The sequence below is a fragment of the Equus przewalskii genome, chromosome 27, assembly GCF_037783145.1.
Source record: "Equus przewalskii isolate Varuska chromosome 27, EquPr2, whole genome shotgun sequence".
Taxonomy (NCBI): Eukaryota; Metazoa; Chordata; class Mammalia; order Perissodactyla; family Equidae; genus Equus; species Equus przewalskii.
In genome coordinates this window covers 33066432-33086699 of record NC_091857.1, presented here as the reverse complement: position 1 = coordinate 33086699, position 20268 = coordinate 33066432, and the positions used below count along the sequence as shown (strand labels likewise).

Genomic DNA, 20268 nt, shown 5'->3' with positions numbered 1-20268 from the left:
TGGGGAGAAGAAGAAGAAGGAAAAAAAAGATTGGCAGCAGATGTTAGCTCAGGTGCCACTCTTTAAAAAAAAAAGAGTCACCCACTGCTAACATTTTGCCACATTTGCTTTCTTTCTTTTACTCAATGAATAAATAAATATGTCCACACATGTTGTGTGTGCATGTGTGTGTGTGTGTGTGTGTGTGTGTGTGTATATGTAGGTATGTATCCTGAGCTATTTGAAACTTAGTTGCAGCCATCATGCCCCCTTGCCCCTAAATGCTAAGGACGAGGCCTTCTCTTTTGTAACCACAGCACAGTTATAAGATTCAGTAAATTTGGGGCCGGCTCCGTGGCTGAGTGGTTAAGTTCACACGCTCCGCTGTGGCGGCCCAGGGTTTGGATCCTGGGCGCGGACATGGCACTGCTCGTCAGGCCACGTTGAGGCGGCGTCCCACATCCCACAACTAGAAGGACCTGCAACTAAGACATACAACTGTGTACAGGGGGCTTAAAAAAAAACAAAAGATTCAGTAAATTTAACATTGGTACAAGGCTATTACCTAGCAGTGTGTATTTACGTGTTACCAGTAATCCCAGTCATGTCCTTTGGGGTCATTGACCCATATTCCAGGACCACTCATCCCATTTAGTTGCCTTGTCTCTGGAGTCTCCTTTAATTCAGGATTCGATTCAGGCTGTTTTGGGCAGAAACACAACACGTGACGTTGTGTCCTCAGAGAGCACACAGTCATCCCACATGAGTGAGGCTAATTTTCATCACTTGGTGAAGGCGGCATATGCAGATCACCATTTTCCTTTTGTAATAAATAAATAATCTATGGGGAGATGCTTTGAGGCTAGTCTCAAACTTTCACCCAATAGTTTTATTATGATTCTTGAGTGAATCAGGTGGCAAAATGGCAAGCTTCTCTTTCTTTCCGTTGACATTTAGTTGTTGACGTTCTTTGTAAGAAATAGCCTTCCTGTCTCATTCTTTATTCATTTATTTAGTTATGCCAGTACAAACTCATGGATGTATTTATTTGTCGTGTCTCCTTGGTCTCTTCCAGTCTGTGACAATTCCTCCATTTTTCTTTGTCTTTCATGACCTTGGCACTTCTGAAGAGTACTGGTCAGATATTTTGTAGAATGTCCCTCAGTTTGGGTCTGTCTGATGTTTTCTCATGATTTGATTTAGCTTGTGCATTTTGGGATGAATACTTCAGAGGTGATAGGCTGTTCTTGGTGCATCATCTTGGGGGTACGTGGTATTTGTTTCTTACATGATGTTAACCTTGACCACATGGCTGGGGTGGTGTCTGCCAGGATTCTCCACTGAAAACTTAACTATTTTCCCTTTGTAATTAATAAATATTTTGACGGAGATATTTTGAGCCTATGATTTACTTTTTAGCATAGAAAATCTCATATAGAAGTAGACAGAATATTATAGTGAATGCCCATGTATTTATCACTCACCATCAATTACCAGCTCGTGGCTAATTGTATTTCGTTTATATACTCATCCCGTTTCCAGCCTCCATCCTGTAGTTTTCTGAAGCAAATCCCAAATAAGATGAGTCTTTTGGATGCCAAGAAAGTGTTGGAGAATTATCCCACTCTCTGCATCCTGCGTTTTCCCACCTGCATGTCTCTGTTTCCGGCCCTTTAACAGCATAGTTGCATCTGTCCCCTGGAATTAGCGGTAGGAGTCAATGGCTCATCCATTCCTTGGGGCCGTGGAGTTGGGCTGCCCAAGACTGATGCCTGGGTCATTCCCTGGGTGACTGCAGCAGCATAGGGGACTATCTAACTTCTCTGTGCTTCAGTTTTCCTGATCGTAAATTAGAGAAAGAATTCCTAATTTACAAGTGTCATACAGATTAAATGAGCTACGTAGAGCTCCAGAACAAGATCTGGCACACTGTCCATGCTCAGCTTAAATATTATGTAGAAGGCACCATGGAGAAGAAATTTAGTATTTCTCTCATAGGAGGATCACAACCAATATTTCAAATTATTTTAAGTAGGTAACTGTACATGAGCACGTCTTTAGTCTTTCATGCAAGCAGAGATAGAGTTGCTTTGGTGGAAAAGTAATTGATCAGAATTGGGAGGCTGGGCACGAGCTTTTGGAGCTTGGAAGAAGACCTCTCATCCTCCAGCAAGACAGACTCTTTTCTCCTCTGCAACAGGACTTGATGATACTGACTGCTTTAAAGACCAGTGGCGCCCACAGGGAAGTGCCACTTCAGCCCCACTGGTGGGGCTCAAACAAAAATGTTGGATGATGAGAAGTGTTGGTGAGGATGTGGAGAAACTGGAACCCTCGTACGTTGCTGGTGGGAATGTAAAATGGTGCAACCACTTTGGAAAACAGTCTGCAGCCTCAAAAAGTTAAACATGGAGTTACCACGTGAGTCAGCAAGTCTGCTCGGAGATACCTACTCAAGAGAAATGAAACATCTGTCCACACAAAAACTTGTGCACACCTGTCAGTATTCACAATAGCCAAATAACCCAGATGTGCATCAGTGGATGAAGGGACCAATAAAATGTAGTCTGTCCATACAATGGAGTATTATTCAGCCATAAAAAGGAATGAAGTTACAATGCATGATACAACATGGATGAACCATGAAAACATTTTGCAAAGTGGAAGAAGCCAGACACAAAACACCACATACTGTGTGGTTTCATTTATATGAAATGCTCAGAACAGACAAATCCATAGAGATTCAAAATAAATGAGTGGTTGCTAGGGGATGGGGTAAGGGAATGGGGAGCTGTTGCTAATAGGTAAGGGATGTCTTTTTGGGATGATGAAAAATATTCTGGAATTAGATAGTGGTGATGGTTATACAACTCTGTGAATATATTAAGACCACTGAATCTTGCACTTTAAAAAGGCAAACTAATGGTATTTGAATTATATCTCAATAAGGTTGTTATTAAAATAAAGATGGGTGGTGTAGAAATTCAGAAGCGTATGTCAGAAGTGATGTAACAGGTAGGTATTGTTTAAAAATAAAATGCAATAAATAACTCTTGATGAAAAAGTATTTCCACATCTGGGAGTAGCTGGAAGTAGCTTGACAACTCACATAGAATAACCACTCAGGTAAATTGTCTGGACAAAGGGCAGAGGGTTTTAGGTTGGGAGAGGATCGGGGGGCTGTTGGGATTGTTGGGCCCAGAATTTCTTGGTATTTGCCTTCATTTGGACTGTAGAGACATGGCCTGTGTTATAAGGTAGGTTATATGTGCTCCTTAACGATGGGGAACCACATTTCATTCCTCTTTGTCATATCCTGTCTCCAAGCCCTTAGCACAGAACCTGGTCAGCATTCCATAAATGTCTGCTGAAATAAAATGAAGTAATTTTTCTGTCAACATATCCACCATTGGGAGAGGTGAAAAATTGAGAAAATGAATAGAATGTGTTTAACTTATTTTCACACTCATTTTATTGAAGCTCTCTGTAAAAATAAACCCATGTGGATGGTAATTGATTGAGTGATAATTTCTAAGTAGCAAAGTGTGAAAGTAGATAAGTGCCTCCTACTGTGGAGAAATTGCCTGGCCCAAGTCTGAACCGCTGAGGTGTTTATTTTAACACTGGGAAACATTTATTACTCTAAACTTGTTTCCTTTCATACACAGCATCTATCATACCAGATGTGCCATGTCTAGAGTAGACATGGTGTAAAAAATGCAGTAATCCCCGTATCAGGTGAAATTCTAACAGAAATAATTTTTCCTTTTTATTTATTGCCTGTTTCTTCAGCCTCGTTTCCTTCAAAAATAAAGCTAAAGTTGTCATTTGGCTTAGTTTATTTGACGTACACAAGAATTAATAGGAGCATTATGGTGTATTTTTCTCAGTTAAAAATAGCTTAAAATTAAAAATTGAGTATCACCAAATAAAACTTGGACTCGGGGTCTTGTTAACAATGAAACGTTAACAGCTTTCCATGCCCATCGGTTTGAAGGATCCTTCCCACTTCTTTAATTCAAACTCTGCCTTAGGCGGCCAGAGGGGAAGGAGCATGACTTCCTGGAGGGGCGTGGCTCCCCCGAAGGGCGTGGCTTCCCGGAGGGGTGTGGCTTACTACCTGGTTTACTGCTACTTACTACCTGCGTGACCTTGGGGAGGTTATATGACTTTCTCTGCATGGTTTTTTCATATGAAAAAACAGGAATAATAATACCTACTCAGAGTAAGATGAAATCAAACATTAAATTTGATAACTAGGAACAGAGCAGTTACTCAATGAAAATTAACCCTTCCCCCAACAGTACTACATACAGGGCACATGTGTGCACACATGCAGAGATACCCATGCATTTTTGTCCTGCTAATTCTGACCTGAAACCTGCCATATAGTGAGCTCTGGATAAATATTAGTTGAATAAATATGTGACCTACAAGAAACAATTCCAGGCTAGGGGTCAGTGTCAGCCTTGTCCTCAGGCAGCCACCAGTTTCCGTGGCGTGACTGAGGGTTGGTAGACTATCTTCCCCATCTCGCTGTCGCTGTGCTGGAACACTGGCACCTGAGCAGTGTTACTGCTGGAGGCTTGCACATGAACACATTTGGGAAAGGTAGTTCCTGAAGCCCACCTTGAGACCACTCATTCCTCATTCAAAATCCTTACAATTTCCGTTTAAACTATATACAAAAGATTGAGGGGTAACGTTGGTTTTTTAGCTGGATGTTCTTTAAATACTAGACAGCCTGTGCTAAAGGCAGTTAATAAAATGGGAAGGGTGCTACGCTCTGACACATGGAAGTCATTGTACTGTGCATAATGCCCCTCCAGCTGCGGTTTTGAGATAAACTTTCGAGATTAAAAGATTAAAATTCTGAATCCTTTTGCTTTTGTGAAGTTTCTGTCCACTTAAGCAAAAGAACAAGTTGGCAGGGCTGAGCTGGTGGCATAGTGGTTAAGTTGGTGCGCTCTGCTTCGGTGGCCTGGGATTCGCAGGTTCAGATCCCAGGCGTGGACCTAGCACTGCTTGTCAAGCCACGCTGTGGCAGCGTCCCACATAAAACAGAGGAAGATTGGCAACAGATGTGAGCTCAGGGCCAATCTTCCTCACAAAACAAAACAAAACAAAACAAAAGAACAAGATGGCAGCTGTTGCCTGGTCCCCTTTCTTTTGTGGACCATGTGGGTGTCTGTAGGGTTCACAGAGGGAGGGCTGTGGATGCAAAGCCAGACCCAGAAACCAGAAAAGCCAGGGAGTTTCATGAACATTTTGCTGAAATGTCAGCAAACCAAATCAGATGAGAGAGGATGCAAGAACAAGAGACAATAAAGTTCAAGCCAAACGTCTTGATCTGGGAGAGGGTCAGCTGAGGGGAGTCTTCCTGAACAGGTCTCCTGGGGAGATGGGTGTTATTTAGACCTGTGGTGTGTGGTATATATGCTGTCCATTCGCTGGAAGCCTCTGTCCCACACAGGTGCATGGCCTGCTCTCTGTCTCCCTGGGGGTCTCTGCTCAGCTGTGCCCATGGGGGGCTGGCTTATACCATCCCGATGACAGCGGGGGCCACCTCACCCCAGGCACCCTCTGTCCATGCTTCTTCCTGGCCTCCTGCCCTTTTGCTGTCTCTCTCTCCCTTTAAAACCTGAACATCACAAGGTCAGGAGCTTGTTTACTGCTGTGTCCCTCGAGCCTGGGCTAGGCGGGGGCTCGGTAAATGTTTGTTGGATGAGTGGATGCATTTCGAAAACACATTCAAGGCTGTTTTGATTGTTTCCCCTCAATCCTCTGTATTTTTTATCAGAGATTGATCTTTCCAGCCTCAATTTCCCCAATCATGATTTCTCTTAGAAATGAGGCTTGGTGGTTAGAGAGAGTCCTGACTTTATATTTCAAGTCATGCTTAGCCAGCAGCTACTTCCGGAGTTTTCTATCTTTTGGAGATAGATCAAAATAGATCCTAGATGGGTTAAAGAATGAAATATAAAAACATGGGAAAGGAGAAGACAGTCAAGTGGATATTTAGCCATGCTCATGATGAGATAAGACTTTTTAAGTTTAAGGGCCGTGAAGGAGATTTTTATAGAAATTGTTAATGACTTTAAATATTTAATGAAAATGTTTAAAATATAATAATAAATAAATAAACAGGGCCCCAGACTAAATGACAGCCAGCTAAGAACTGGGCTTCTGTGGAGAAAACAGGGCCACTCTGCCTTGCCCAGAGAAGTTTGTATGAAGCAACCAGAACGTGAGTGGGTCCCTGAAGTGCCAACATGGAGTGGGGGCTCTGGGAAGCCAGGGCTTTTGCTCCCCCACCCAAGGGAGGGCCCTGGAGGTTTGGGGTGGGGGAGCAAAGGAGCGTCAATGCCAGGGCCTTGGACCTACAGCTCACAGATTTTCCAGGGCCTCGTCCAGACTGGCTGGTCTCTTTGATGCGTAGCTAGACGCCCTCAGGGATACGCAGGTAAAATCGCCAATGGCGTGAATCATTACAGGCTTCTTGGGAACAAAGCCAATGGTGACAGGGCTTAGGAAGAAGACCGAGGTTTTCTGTTTCTCTTACCCCAGTCCTGCCCTCTGCCTTCCCATCTCCGGCTTTGGGATAGGGTCGGACAGAAGGAAAGGTTAAAGGAAGGGAAGGAAAGGATCCAGAGGTTTGCTCATCTTCTTTGGGAGTGTCACTGATGCAACAAACGCAGAACTGGCGTACCTTGTGGCCTCGGGTAGGAAATGGCAGGAGGAACATGAGGTAAGCCATCCTGGGGCAGGTTTTTAAGCGAGTTCCCATATTAGCAAAGACTTTTAAAATCATCGTTAGACCTGTTTTCAAGGCATTCCTTGCTGTGCATGCCGCTGTGGGAACTGAAACCTGCACATGTCAGAACAGTGACCTCACTCTGTACAGTTTGCGAGGACACGGTTCCCATAGCATGTGTTTCAGTTAACACGGGACGGTGCAGGGTAAGAACTGCCCATATTAATAGATTAATAAATTTAAGGTCATCAAAGTATGACACCACCAGGGAAAAGTACATGGGGTGGGGAGGTGTGTGTGTGTGTGTGTGTGTGTGTGTGTGTGTGTGGTTTCACATGCTAGTAAATCTTAGTTCCTTTGCACTGGTTTTCTGATTTCAAAATACATTAGCCATTTCGTGCTCTGGCTCATACCCACCTCATAACCAGAGGTGAGGGAACATGATCCCTAGATGTGGTTTTCTCTTAACTAGGTGATTATTGGTGGTGGGTGCTGTTTGGGCATTCATGTATTTTTTTTTTCTTCTATTTTTCTTTTTGTTGCTCTAGGGACTGGGTTACGTTGCCTGATGATATACTTCCTAGAAGGGGTTACGTTTTACTGCTTTTTCAGTGTGTTAATTGGGTCTGGAGGGTTTCAAAGGGTGGCTTTTGGTATGGTGTATGTTATTTATGTCTTTCTGACCCATAGAAGCCATGGTATTTACTTGTAATCGGAGACCGATTCTATTTTCGAAAGTCTCACCTACGATTATCGCCATTTGTATGTCCTTTAAAACTAAAGCCGTCCACAATCTAAATACCAGAAGTGCTCTGTCACTTCAAGCCGGTTTTAACTCAGCAGAAATTCCACCGGGATGCGCCGGCCTGCCTTTTCTCCAGCGGTGCTCTTCCATGTGAGGAACACTAAACAGAGTAGCGGTTTCCAGCCAAATGACACCCATTCTATATATTTTTTTTAAACAACTCTTGAGATAGAATTCACATCCTATACAATTCAACCACTTAAAGAGACCAGTTAATTCAGTAGTTTTTAGTCTATTCACCCTTGTGTAACCATCACCACAATCAAATTTAGAACATTTCCATCACCCCAGAGAGAAACCCTATACCCATTAGCAGTCACTTCTCATCCCCACCCCCCCCCATCCCTGTTCCAGCCCTGGGCAACCAGTGTCTACTTTCTGTCTCTGTAGATTTGCCTAGTCTGGACGTTCCCTATAAACGGAATCATGGAACATGTGGCCTTTTAGGTATGGCTTCTTTCACTTAGCATAAGTGAAAGGTTCATTCTTGTCTGTACCACTTTTTATAATAAGTATTTTGTATTGTCATCTTTAACCTCTTGAAGTTAAATTCATAGACTGTATAACCAATTGACACACCTAATTTTAGAAAATCGATATATTCTAAACATATATTCTAAAACAGAAATAAAAGGAAAGGAAAGTAAAATAGCATGCATCTTAATATGTGCTCCTATCCGACTGTTCAAGGATTCACAATGAGCTAGTTAGATGCTTGCACCTGTACGTAAAATCTTGACTGTGACAGCTGCTAGACAGACTCTTAAAGGTGTAGTGCATTGGGCGATTCAGACACTACGAATGGTACTGCCATGGATGCTGTGGTTTTACATAATGGGAAACAACCCTGCTTTGTTTGGACTTTACTCATCTTCTCTTGATTTATACAGTGGCAACATCCTCGGAAAATTGAGAGCATAATAAAACTGCACAGAAAGTACTTTTTGTTTACAGGTAAAAAGTAAAATCAGGTTCTCAGGTCAGATAATTATGAACAGGTTTTTCATCTATATGAGCGACCAGCAGGACATTAAAAATTTTGTTTCAGTAGTGGGGAGAGTCTGGTTGTCCAGAGCTGACCTTGTGTACTGCAGGACAACCTGAGTCCTGAATTGTCCCCTAGGGGGCAGTCCTGTACCCATGGAGGACCTCTACTCTGGGGTTTACCTTGTGGCATCTGCATCGTCAATGCAGTATCTCTAATTGCTTAAGCTTTCTTTTTCTCTTTGAGCTGTTCAAATTATTGGCCATACTCTCACAAACAGGAGGAAAGCTTGTACCTTCTTCAGGCGTGGTGAAAAGGAAGTACTCTCATCTGATTCTCCCTGCCCCTCTGCCCCACAGGATCCAGCTTACATTTCCCTTCTGTTCTGAAATGTCGAGTTATCAGACCAATCCCAAGAAATCAATCCTTCTGCAGAGCTCCGAGGATCCGTATAGTCTGTATCTTCTTTTGATGCTTGCTGTGACTGTTGAGTGTTATAAATTATCTTTGGATGTGGATGGACCTCCTCCTCAGCATCCCTCTCCGTGTCCAGGATGTCCCTGCATTGGGTGGGAACCCAGCGAGCATTTGTCTCCCTGGAAGAGTAATGGGACACTGTTACAGCAGTGGTTTTTAAACTTTGTCACTTGTGTACCCCTAAATCTATAAATCTCCTCACATGTATTTCAGCTGACATCTTAAAAATTTTCATGAAAAGTTTAAATAATTGCAAAGGTTTTAATTTTCAATGTATGATAAATGTTGACATTCAAAGGAGTAGCATCTCTTTCTAAAATTTATCTGGTGAATCTAAATGCTTTACTTATTTTAGGCCTACCATCACCCATTAAAAATTATATGAAGCTCTTCTTGAATAGTCAAAGTTTTATGTTGTTATTTTATCTCCTCGAACTCATATTTCCATTTCACTTGCCCCATAGAAGTGGTGGGGAAAATACCTAAAGCGATGGGAGGAATGCATAAAAAGAATGGAAAGAACAAAGACTTAGCTCTCTATACCCGAGGGTTATTGCCAGGTAGGTCGGTCCCTTTGCAGAAGGCACCTCTTGTGCACCAGGGCTTGGAAGGGATCTCAGGGCCTCAGGGTATGGCTTAGGAAACAGGCTATAGAGTGAAACTTACCAGCCAAGGATCAGGTCCCCAGGGACTATGCAGGAATGAAGTGGGTATACGTTCTGGTGAAGGGCTCTGTTCCCCTCTTACTCTCGCTTCATATGGGGCAAATGAGAGCCCCCTCATTAGTGGGACAGCAGATGGCCTGGCACTGGGCAGCAGGACCGGGGGTGTTGGCTGTTTGCAAGAGTTGTCTGGGAAATCCAACCACCTTACATACGGGAACTTGTGGGCTCACAGGAAGCTGGGGACAGCCCTTTCTGCCAGGAGAGGAGACCTCTGGTCTCAGAGGAAGATGAGAGAAGGGAGGAACCCCCAGTACCATGTGGTTTGTAGTCCAAGTACCCCAGAGGGAGCTTATGGGTAATTTCCCAGTGATCCTGCTTATCACTGTTATAATTTTTTTCTTTAAATTTATTACAGCCAATGTAAAGGGCAAAATCTGGTCTGTTAAAAAAAAGTCACAGATTAAAAATGGAGGAAATCTTAGAAAATATAGAATTATTCTTAGAGGTGAGACCAGACAGGAATTTCTTCCAGATCTTCATAAGAGAATGCTGTATGAGGGTGACTAGCATCCTCAGAAGCATCTTTACAGTAGGAAGGACCAGGAGTTTCACAGGGTGGCCCTGTAGTATAGAATCTGTCAGGTTAAAAAAAACTCTTTAAAGTTTACTTAGGAATCAGTACAAAAAAAATTTGGTAAATTTAGTTCTACTTTTTTCTAATTTTTACTTTTCAAATATGTGTTTCTGAAATGTAGAAGGCTCTTAACCTAACTGTTGAAATATCTCGCTTTACTCCACAGCCCTTTTTCGGAGGAGGGTTGAGGGAGGGGACAGTACCAAAAAGCTTTTGCTGAGAGAAATATGACCAGTTTTGGACTGTATGGTTCACTGCCCACCCCGCCACCCCGCAGCCATGGATGTGCACCCCTCAGCTCCGGCTCATCCCCACATCCTCACGGGGCGGGGGGAGCTGCCAACACCCAAACGTGCAGCGAGGGGGGTTCTGGGAAGTCACCTTCTCTCCTTCCTCTGCTTCCTGGCCACCCTGGAGAATCTGACTGCCCCAGGATGGGGGACTTCTCATTGGAACTGGAGGACAAAGGGACACAGAAAATGCAGCAAGAACATCTGAGGGCAAGAATTTAACCAGGACTTTAATACTTGTTGACCGACACCACCCTGCCATCCACCGGTCCCAGAATCCCCAGAGATGGCCCCAGACAAAGCCCACTCTGAGGGCATCTCTCCATTCCGTCACCCTTCCATGAGGAAGGAGCTGAGGGGAGCTGGGGCCTAAATGGTCAGGGTGCTGAGGAGAGGAGTGTGCATGTGTCCCCTCTCTTGTGTAGCACGTGGCAGTGCCTTCCTGTCAGGGGTTGGCCCCCAGGAGAGGGCTTTGTGGGATGTCCCTGCAAGCTTGGAGAGGGTCAGAAGCTCCAAGGTGCAGGGTGGAGAGTGGTCTCCCCTGTTTTCCCCAACTCCCCAACCAGGGTAGGGCTCCTGCAGCACCGAGCATCTGCCTGTCCCACAGCCTGCTCAATTCTAAAGGGAAACCCCAGTCAGGGGTGGTGAGGCCGGAGGGGCGAGCCGCCCTGAGGTCTCTGCCACATCATCTCTTTGCCCACTGCCTCCTCCAAGTCCCTTCATTGCACTAAGAGAGAATACACAGGTATTGAAAAGTTAACAGTAATGTTAAGGTGCAAATCCACATCTGACTCACTTTTTAATATATTTATAGGGAAAATAAAGTTAAGCCTCTAACAGTGATACCTACAGGAAAGCTGCTGATGCCGTACAGATATTTTCTGAAAAGTAGTAGGGAATTGACCAACTTTCCCATTTTCTTCTCTCCTCTGCTCTCTCCCCTCACCTCTCCCACCAGACCCATTTTAGAGAGGGGAGTTGAGCATGAAGAAAAGAAAGCGAAAGGGAGAAAATCAAGTGTCAGACCATGTGAGATGTACAGGGAAAGAATGAGATGGAACAAAGTAGCTTGGAAATAGAGTATGCATCCTTCAGAGCTGAGGGTATTTGCATCAAAGTGAGCGCTCACGAGTTTTAATTTGTTTCGGAAACTACCAAGAGCTTGTACAAGTCAAGGTTCATGATTGCAAGCAACAGAAATCAACTTGGGTAACTTCAGCAGAAAGGAAATGTATTGGAGGCTGGATGCTGGGTAGCTCAAAAAATTAAGAGGAAAGTTGGAGGATGAGGCAGGGAAAACAAGTTAGAAAGTGAAGGCAGGCAGAGCCAGAATTCCAACAGTTCAGGTAGGGTCTGGGGAGGATGCTGCTGGGTGCTCCTGCCCCCGCCTCCAGCCAGGATTCCAGACTCTCCAGCACCTGGGGTCTGGGCAAGCAAGTCTCTGCGTCTGTGGCCTCCTCCCACCCAGATGCTCCCAACAGGGCTCCATCTCCACTCACAATAAGGAGGTGCAGGGGCTTGGCCAAAGCGGCCGAAGTCATTCTTTTCTGTTGGACTCTGATGAGATTATGATTTTGTTTAATGCCTGGAAACATGGAGCAAATTTAATAGATTTTATTTTACCTTTTGAAATAAGTAAAACTTATATGTATATGTAATATATTTATAGATAATCTGTTTATAAACAATATACAAGTTAGCCCATTGGCACACAATTATTGATTAATTGATTGCAGACAAAAAGGCCTTTTGCAGATATGTTAGTGAGAACCCGTGGTTCTCTAAGTGGGTTTTATCCTCCCCAAACTGGGCATGTAACAAACTACTTTAGTTCAACATTTTCTGGGTCATTGTTAAAATAACATAACCTAAATGGAATTGATTCACCGTGCTGTTATATCAATATATTCTTTATTATTTTAGGGTTAGATTTCCTTGTATAACAAGAATGTTGTTATTGTCTTCAGAGAGGATTTTATTATTACCGTTCTAGAATGGACCCTTTATTCCTCCCCATCTCCATTTTCTCCTTCATTAACTAAGAGGCAAATTAGACTTGCATTTAGCCGATGTCTGCCAAATGTTATTTTTAGAAGCCTTCTCACCTCTTTCTCGTTCCTTCGGGATTTCTTCTTTCTTTCCTTAACTATGTTTTGCCCTCTCAATCATTGCAATCAAAATCAGTGCCCTCCTGATATTAGTTCAATGTGTAAAACAGATTGTTTATTTGCTCTTGGGATAGAAAAGGCCTTTCTAGGCTTAAAAACCCAAGGAAAAATGATAAAAGAAAGAGATAGGCTTCTTATAGTAATAAATTTCTGTATGGCAAGCAACACGTGAAAGTCAGGTGACGGATGGAGAAAAAAATATTTGGAACATAAATAGTAATCAAAGGGTTAATATTTTCAGTACACAGAAAGTTTTACAGTTGAAGATTGGGTAAAGGAAGTGAGCAGTCAGTTCCCAATGGAAGCAATGAGGTGACCAGTAAAAATATCTGAATATCGTTGTTAAAAAAAAAGGAAAAATACATAATGTTTTGCATGCTAAATTGTGAAGATTAAAAATTATTTGGACAAAGGTGTGGGGAAAATGGTATTCTCACTGTTGGTGCAGAATTGATACAGCCTGTCATGTGTCTTGTGTAACACACGCCTTAAAATATGCATGTATTTTGACTTGACAATTCAGTTTGTAGGAGTTTAACCCAAGAAGTTGAAGTAGGCACAAAGACGTACATGTCTGCATGTTCATTGTTCCACTATTTATAAAACAGAAAAACAGAGACAGTCTCCGTGTCTAATAATAGGAGGTTAAATTTTGTATCTATTTGATAACTGTATAGTTTGTTAAAACTATTATTATAGCTGTTAAAAACCGTAAAACCCATAAAAACACATCAAAAAATGATACCCATGGTATGACCCAATTTTTGCTTTAAAAAAGTAAAGAAATAAAAAGGTTTGTGTATGCATTGAAAGAAGATGAGAAAAGTTTACCAGAATATATTAAAGGCTGTTCTCTTTGGGGGATGGAATTCTAGGAGACTTTTTTCCCCCTTTCTTTGGGATTCTGAAATTTCCAAAATTTCTTCTGTGACTATGCATTGCTGCTATAAAACAGGAAGAAAAAACTATAAATCCTGTTGAAAAGAATAGAGCGTCATTGTTTTTGGCATATGGAGTATTAGGCAGAGGACTCTCTTTATGCTGGTCCTTTCTTTTCTAGCTCAGTGATATCCCAGCTCTTTGGAGTTTTGACCCAAGTGTTATTTTGGTTTTACAATTTACCATGTGCAGTATTTTAAATAAAAGTTACTTTTGAGAATTTTTTTATTGAGGTACCTTGAATATCAGTTCCTTAGCTTATATGCACTTCTAACAAATTGAGACCCGTTAGTAAGATAGTAAATGAGATGTAAGTAAATCTACTATATGAAGTATAAAAAATATGTAAAGATATCTATATTTACCATTAAAGCTTACTCTAACTTTCTGTGCTGATGCCGTTGGCACTATGGTATTCCTTTTAAATGATTCGCAGAAATGAATCTGTACTAGAACTCGGATGATCTTGAGTTTAGCGGCTGCTCTGGCTACCAGCTCTTATTTATTAATCACTTTTTATACCAGCTGCCAAGCCAAACACTTTATGTTTAAAAAACGGAAATTTTGTTCTCTAAACTTTCATTTCGATATTAAAAAGATTCCCAGCATCTGGTGCCATTTGTATATTCTGAACCCGGGGTGGTTCTGCCATTCCCTAAGGCTTCTGCCTGACGCTTTTCAATTATAAAACTATGGTAATTTGTGGCAAAAGAGAAAAACACAATCATTTTATATTGTGGCAATGGTGGTGTTCCAAACATCACTATTTACAAAAGGGGGGGGGTGGTTAAAATTAGTTTAAGCTGGATTGCCAAAACAGTGAGCCAAATAAATTCGATTTTTGTGTTTTTGAAAAGGCTACAAAAATTGCGAGAGCTGTTCCTGGAATGGCCTTTTGAAATCCCCTTGCACACTGGATGAAGGATGAGCGGACGGCTCTAAGTCCACCATTGTTGGACCAATCGAGCAGAGACGGCTGCATTGACAGGAATGTTGCTGAAGAACCACATAGAGCAGAGCTGTTTGCTCTCAGATTTAGCGGTTGTTTAGACAAGCAGGGCTCTTTATTCTTGCTCAGACCTGAGTGAGCTGAGCCTCAAGGTTGAAAAGTAAAAAGGGAGCATAAGAAGAAAAAGTTCTTTCTCAACTTAGATTTCTCTGTGTGATATTGACTTTCCTTCAGAATGTTCTTTGTTCCTAATGCCATTTCTCCCCACCCTGCTGCCTGAAGGATTCTTTTTTTAGAATTTACTGCATACTTTCATTATCCAGTCTCTTTTTTGTTTCACCAGAAACAAAGCAAATAATGACGACAACAGCATCAACAATGCAAAAACTGAATAGACCTTCCCCTCAAAATAAATAGACAAATAGAAACTGAAGAGAACTGTCCTCTCCTGGTCAGGAACATGGGTTCAGGCTCTTTAGAAGTGTCTTGGTAGAGGTCCTGAAGGTCTCAGAAGGGCAGAAACCCAATGTTTATTGAGTGCCTACTGTGTGTATGATTTTGGGAAATCAACATTTATTGAGTGCCTAGTGTGTACAATTTTGGTAAATCAACATTTATTGAGTGCCTACTGTGTATCAACTTTTAAAACTCTAGAAGGTGACAGTATTCCCATTTTATAGATGAGGAAATAAATTTTGACATCAGTCAGCTAGAATGTGCAGAATTTGAATTTGAATCTAGGTCTGTCTAACCTTACTTTTTCCCCTCTCTATAAAGAGAATAATTCAGTGGTTAGGGCCACCAAAAAAGGGGAAAATACTCCTTGGTGGCCATCCCTCTGAACTCATGGGAAAGAAGGTTGATCAGGCTTATTTCTTTTCTTTTTTTTTTTCTTTTTAAAGATTGGCACCTGGGCTAACAACTGTTGCCAATCTTTTTTTTTTTTCTTTCTGCTTTATTTCCCAACCCCCCCCCCCCCCCCGCCCCGTACACAGTTGTATATCTTAGTTGCAGGTCCTTCCAGTTGTGGGATGTGGGACGCTGCCTCAACGTGGCCTGATGAGTGGTGCCATGTCCGCACCCAGGATCCGAACCCTGGGCCGCCGCAGCGGAGCATGCAAACTTAACCACTCGGCCATGGAGCCGGCCCCAGGCTTATTTCTTATCCCTGTCAAGCAGGCCATTTTGATGCCTGGGACATTTGGACATTGATGGCTACTTAGTGATCTTAAAAATTGAACTATTAAACTTTCAGCTTTAAGAAAAATTACCTAGTAATGTTTGGGGTGGACAGCCCCTCTTCACTGACCCTGCGCCTCTGAGTCCCACTCCATCCGTGGCACCAGCTGTCGAGCAGCAAAGGAGTCTTGGTCTTTGCAGCATGGCCTAGAGTTTCCTAGGAGCGAGTTCCCAGTATTATCTCTGACGTGCGTGAGCTTTTCATACCGTGGGACAATTTTCGTTTTTGCATGTTTAGATTAGAGAGAGTCACATTTGTCACCATTTTACTGGTTATAAACTTCATGATTTTTCAATTAAGGACAGTGCAGATGCTTACGGTAGAATAGCAAATGCTCCCAGTTGCAATGTCAGCCCAGCTAAGAGCACTGTTAAGTTGATGTCACAGTACTGACTTTTCTGGAGATGGCTCTTGCCCTTGTTCATTCTGGTTATCCCTCACTTCCCTGGTAACTTGGGACAGCAGGCCCCCTCTCACGGGAGCTGAGCAGCAGGCTCTGAGGGTGGAAGGGGGCTGGGAGGGAAAACAAGCCATCGTGAAGGAAAAGGTGTGCAGCTAATGCCTTGAACAGAAAGTGTGTCGCTATTTTAAAAAACCACAATCAAAATGGACAAAAGTTGTTATTAAACCCATTTCCTGTGTTTAAAAAAAAATTGTGGTTGAAGAAAGTAGAAGCATAAAAAAATCAAGTCCATGTAAGCTTGAAAAGAAACCTACAGTGGTGGATTTGCACATCGGCCTTAATTGGCCCAATTGACCTTCTCCGCTGTATTTACAATTGCCTTGAAATTGTAAGCAGATGTTTGAAACCCCTTCTTTAATAGGGCTGCAACATCTGTTTCACCAACACTGCTGCCCACCAAAGCAGTCGTAATTAGGGAGCGCCTAATGCATACATCTTTCCTTATGGACCCAATCGATCGGATTTCTCCCGGAGGTATTAAAGTCGACCTTTATTCTTGCTTTTATTTGAATACATTTTGCATTGTATTTTCTTGCACAGAAGAACAGTATGCCAGCCCAGTACAAAAAATGCATAATGAATTTTTAAAATTGTGTCCATATCGTCACTAACAATGGGTGAAAAATGTTTGTATGTACAATTGTCAGCCCTGAAAATGTGTGAAAGCCTTTGTTCTGTCCTGCCACTTTTGTGTTCTAAATGGGCATTTCCTGCAAAACCAGCAAAGGAAAGTGTAGAAATCTTAAAAGCTGAGAGGGAGCATTATTTTATTTTATTTAATTAATAGACTTCATTTCTTAGAGCAGTTTTAGGATTATAGAAAAATTGAACAGAAAGTGTAGCCATCTCATATATTCCCTTTCATCCTGCTCCCTCCTCCCGTTATTAACATCTTGCCTTAGTACGGAACATTTGTTACAATGGATGAAGCTGTATCGATATGTTATTATTAATTATAAGTCCATCATTTGCATTAGGTTCACTCTGTGTTGTACATTCTGTGGGTTTGGACAAATGCATAGTGACATGTTTCCACCACCGCAGTATCATACAGAATAGTTTCATTGCCCTAAAAATCCCCTGAGCTCCGCCTAAGGAAGGGAGCGTTACCGACTGAAATACTCTTACGTTAGGATGTGTTTACTTTGAAAAGAAATTGTTTCTCATGCATAGTAATCCAAAGAAACAGTTGTTTTGATGTTTTAGAATTGAATGTACAAAACTTCAGAGAACTTAATTTTTTCACATGCTTTAATATTTTAAAATAACATTGCATGTTATTTTGAATACATATGCCTTATAAATTTTACTAAGGTTGATGTGGTATGATGTACACCTAATAATTGGAAAATTCTATGAAGTCCAAGCCTTCATTTCATTTGCTTACAAATAAATTATTCTTTTAAGGATTAATTTCTTGAAAATTGTATCTTTAACATGGACACTTATTTTAAATGACTTCCCTGAGGTGAGATGTGTTGAATTGGAAGAGTTTGGGTATCAGTAGGTTCATTTCAGCCCTGTATCCTGAGGGGTGTCTTTTACCTGAAGATTTCTTCCATACAGATGATAGCCAAAGTCTAGAAGAGAAGAAATATGGCAGGAAAAGTGCCCAGGTTCAAACATGAAAAGCAATGGAGAGATGCCAGGCTTAGAAATGAGTGAGGAAATCGTGGTGGGAGAAGGCGTTGCGTGTAGCCTGTCCTCTCCCAACAGGCGGTGAGGTTGGTGAGGCCTGTGGCATTCAGGGCTGGGAGTAGAGTGGTGTGGGCTGCCCTGGGCACGTGGCCCTGAGCGGGGCACAGACGTTTTATTTTTATCAGCTGTAGAGGTGGATTTTTAAAAAACATTTTATGGAAGTATAAGATGCATACAGAAAAGTACACATATCCTTAAGGGTGCAGCATTTGAACTTTTACAAACTAAACTCATGCATGTAACCAGATCAAGACATGGGACGGTGTAGCACCCCAGAGGCACCCATCATGGTCCCTCCTGGTCATTGTCCTCCTCTGAGGGACACTGTCCTGACTTCTGACCCTGTCTTAGCTTTGCCTGGTTTTGTACTTGGTGCAAATGGACACCTACACCACAGACTTATTTGTGTTCATCCATGTTGTTGCATGTGCTTACTGCCCATCCCCACTGCTGTCCAATACTCCATTGGGTGAATATTCCACAATTTGTTTATCTGTTCCACTATTGATGGGCATTTGGGTTGTTTCTGGCTTGGGGCTCTTATGAATAGTGCTGTTATGAAGAGTGTGAGTCTTTGGTGATCGTACGTAATCGTTTCTGTTGAGCGTATACCTAGGAGTAGGATTGCTGGGTTGCGAGGTACGCACATGTTAGACTGAGGAGTTTTCTACTTAGTCTGCCAAATAGTTTGCCAGCCAGCCGTGTCTGAGAGCTCAGGGTCAGCAGACCTTCAAGGTCGACGCTGGCATTCTTTCTTGAGGACCCTGTGTTATCAACAGCAAGCATTTCTAGGATGCCCAGCCTAGCCTGTGGCTGTGGAACAGAGCCAAGCCAACTAAGGGACACAACGAACATTTGTAATTGCCCACGATGGGCCAGGCATTGTGCCTGGTGCTTTCACATGCGTTGATTCACAAGAATCATAAATTACCCCCATTTTACAGATGAGAAGACTGCGACCAAGACGATGTAATTTGTTGGGCGTTAAGACTACTAAGGATAGACTCAAATCCCAGCCCAGGCTGTTGACTCCTGTGCTCTTAGCCGCCATATTGCACAACCCTTGCCTGTTTAAGCGCTGATTAAATGTTCTTGCCTTCCAGAGAAGTTGGATTATGTGCTTTCTAGATAACACAAGGAGGCCATTATCTTTATCCTTTATTCAGGCCTCAAATGTACATACCATTTTACTTTACTGTGTAGTAATAGTAAAAAATGTATGAATGGTTTGGGGCTATTTATTATCAAATTTTAGGAACTCTAGATCTTCGCAGATGTTGTAAATTGTTCCTAATATTTGAACAATGGTTATTTTTTGTTTGTTTTGTTTGCAGATGGAACAATTACCTTCAAAGCCAACTGAATACCCTTGGTTGCTACATTCAACCCATTAAAACTTAAGTATAAGCCAACTGAGTTTAAATATTTTTGGCAAATTAAGAAATACCTTTAATTTATGGCCATAAAATGGGAAATATATAAATGCCCCCATACACTTTTTGTATGCATGTGCCTAAGCCTTTCTCATTTTTTTACTGAAATATAATTCACATCCTATCAAATTCACCCTCTCCAAACAGTTTTATCTTCATATTTCTTTCCCATCCCTCTGTGAAAAATAAAAATTTTAATGGAAATTTCTAACAAAGATTACAAATTTAATCTAAAAGCAGTGTTGTAATTTAGCCTTTATTTCCTTCTCGTCATATAGGAATGTTATTTTATAATCTCCTATCTTTACCATGATGACAAGTCACTACTTAGTTTTAATTTTAAAATATGGGAGACATTTATCATTTTTGCATATCATAATTTCTCTATAAGCAATCTAAAAATACTTCAAAGGAAATCATTAATATGTCATTAGTAACCAATAATATCTGAATAAATTAAGATTCAGATGACTCTGTTCTTTAGACATTTGATTATTTTTCCATGGAGGCTATTTTTGAGTTCCCATCCATAGTTGTGGAAACAGTACTGCTCCGACTGTAAAGGTAGACTGAAATTTAAAAAAACAAACCTCACTTTTTCTAGAGATAGGTTATTTTTATATTTAGCACTAGTAATTTTTGCCTTAAACCAAATTTAAGTGTTAGGCAATTGTCTATCTCAGTTCTATGATTATGTAAGAATTAGCGATGAACTTCCTACTAGGATAAGAAAATCTATAAGATGTTAAAGGTTTCTTAAATCAATCCATGCATGCTTTTTCTGTTTAT

At 41.7% G+C, this 20268-nt stretch overlaps 1 protein-coding gene across 9 annotated transcripts in view; it reads left to right on the top strand.

The window, feature by feature from the left end:
- HLCS (holocarboxylase synthetase) overlaps positions 1 to 20268 on the top strand; it is a 199786-nt gene that overhangs the window by 90417 nt on the left and 89101 nt on the right. The window lies entirely within an intron of this gene.